The sequence below is a fragment of the Vicia villosa genome, linkage group LG7 (genome assembly GCF_029867415.1).
Source record: "Vicia villosa cultivar HV-30 ecotype Madison, WI linkage group LG7, Vvil1.0, whole genome shotgun sequence".
Taxonomy (NCBI): Eukaryota; Viridiplantae; Streptophyta; class Magnoliopsida; order Fabales; family Fabaceae; genus Vicia; species Vicia villosa.
The window spans coordinates 25,708,868-25,711,370 of NC_081186.1; the positions used below are offsets into that span (position 1 = coordinate 25,708,868).

A 2,503-nucleotide genomic window follows, 5' to 3' on the forward strand; every position below is an offset into this window, starting at 1 on the left:
GTCGTCTATTGCGGGTGCTTTTAAGAAGTGAGAGAGAATAAACTCAATTGTCTCCTCTCCTACTTCAAAAGTTAGTTTTCCACGTTTAACATCTATGATTGCACCAGCGGTTGGTAAAAATGGTCTCCCTAATATGATTGGGAAGTTAGAATCCTCTTGGATATCCATAATGATAAAATCAGTTGGGATATAGAATTGACCTACTCGTACATGGATATTTTCTTACATTCCTACAGGATACTTAACTGAGTGGTCGTCTAGTTGGAGGGACATTCTTGCAGGTTTCAGCTCACCTAGGTTTAGCTTTTTTCAAATTGAAAGAGGCATCAAACTAACACTGGCTCCTAAATCGCACAAGGCTTTGCCTATAATGGTCTTTCCTATTACGCAAGGTATTGAGAAACTACCAGGATCTTTTACTTAGGGAGGCATGTTGTTTTGGATAATTGTGCTACATTCAACTGTGAGCATTACTGTTTCGTTATCCTCAAGTTTCTTCTTGTTAGATAGGATTTATTTAAGAAACTTAGCATAAGAAGGCATTTGTGTTATAGCTTCTGTAAAAGGTATTGTTATGTTGAGTTGTTTCAGAAGTTCTAAAAACTTTTTAAATTGCACTTCAGTTTTAGATTTAGCTAATCTCTGAGGATACAAAATAGGTGGCTTATATGGTGGTGGAGGTACGTAGGGTTTCTCTTTTACAGCCTCCACTTCCGTTTCATTCTGACTTATCTTAGCAGGTTGGTCATCAGTTGATGTCCTTTTAGGTTGGTTTGTTTCTTGCTGCGACATGGGTGCGTTTTGAGTTCTAGGATCGGTTGGTCCTTTATAGTTTGTTCCACTTTGTAATTTAATATCATTCCCATGTCCTTTTGGATTTGGTTGCGGTTGAGAGGGAAATGTGCCAGCAGGTGCAATAGTAGGCGCTTGTTGTTGTGCTACTTGAGAAATTTGCGTTTCAAGCATTTTATTATGTGTTGCCAAAGCGTCTACTTTATTTGCTAATAGTTTTAGTTGCTCACGATTGTGTATGTTTTGATTAAGGAATTCTTTGTTAGTTTGCGCTTGGGAAGCTATGAAGTTTTCCATCATGATTTCTAGGTTCGACTTCCTAGGGGCGTTTGGAGCAACTATGGGTGCTTTTTGGTATCCAGGTGGGACAATAAGTGCTTGTCTAGGTGCGTACAACACATTGTTGTTCTTATACGAAAAGTTAGGACGATTCTTCCATCCAGGGTTGTACGTGTTTGAGTAAGGGTTTCCCTGAGCGTAATTTACTTGATCAGGTGGAACACCTGTCAATAGTTGGCATTCAACAATGACATGTCCAGTTAATTCGCATATCTCACAATTAGGAGCTACAGCAGCTGCGGTGGCTGCAGGAGTTATGGTTAAGTTTTCGATCTTTTGAGTCAAAGCATCCATTTTGGCGTTAGTGCGGTCTATACCACTGATTTCGTACATTCCTCCTTTGGTTTGAGATTTTTCTACAGCGGTTCGTTCTCCTCTCCATTGGTAATGGTTAAGCACCATGTTCTCAATGAGGTTATAGGCTTCGTCATGGGGTTTGTCCATCAATGCTCTACCTGCGCCGGCATCTAGAGTCATTTTGGTGTTATATAACAGACCACCATAGAAAGTATGGATGATCAACCATGGCTCAAGTCCATGATGAGGACAAAGTCTTAGCATATCCTTATATCATCCCAGGCCTCGAAGAGTGATTCATTGTCTTTTTGGGTAAATCCGTTGATTTGACCTCTTAGCATTGCGGTTTTACTGGGGGAGAAATATCTCGCTAAGAAAACTCTCTTCAATTCGTCCTAGGTAGTTATGGAGTTAGAGGTGTTAGACGCTGGCCTTGGGATCTAGAGGGGGGGTGAATAGATCGTTCACAGTTTTACGGAGTTAAACGACTTTTCAGCGGAAGTGATTCTGAATCGACTCGCGTCTATTCCGAACCACTATCGAAACGATTATATATGTGTTTAAAACCAGTCAAAGACTTGAGATAAGTGATAAGAGTATACGTTGCAGAATCAAAACGTTGCTCTTATTGAAAATCAGATTTACTTCTTGTATGATGGACAATGTTTGCAATGCAGTAAGAGTGATAGAAAAACATATACAAACACTTGGTGACAATGATCAAATTGAAGGTGATTCAATGTGTGGTGGACTGTGATGTTTATGTAAGTTCTTAATTCACAATCTTAACACTCGAATCGTTGATCAATTTGCTATTATAACCAATTATGAACAGAATGTAAATGAAAAAGTAAAAGCGACAAGAACACGATATTTGTTTAGGCAGTTCGTCGATCGTCCTCGCTACGACTACGTCTGCCCCCAATTCCAAACTGAAATTGGGTAATCTTTCATTAATGTTGAAAGTAGTATGTACAAAGAAGATAACAAAGCGATAAACCATAAACCAATTATGTCGATCCTTTGAATCTTCTTCCCCCTTAATCTTGAGTCAGATCAAGGTTATCCAAGAGCT

The 2,503-nt window shown here is 39.3% G+C and overlaps 1 non-coding gene across 1 annotated transcript; it reads left to right on the forward strand.

Moving 5' to 3' along the window:
• The first annotated feature begins 1,663 nt into the window (after nucleotides 1-1,663).
• LOC131621189 (small nucleolar RNA R71) lies at nucleotides 1,664-1,769 on the forward strand. Its single transcript, XR_009289515.1, has one exon. It is a non-coding gene; the product is annotated as a small nucleolar RNA R71 (small nucleolar RNA).
• Nucleotides 1,770-2,503: the final 734 nt, after the last annotated feature.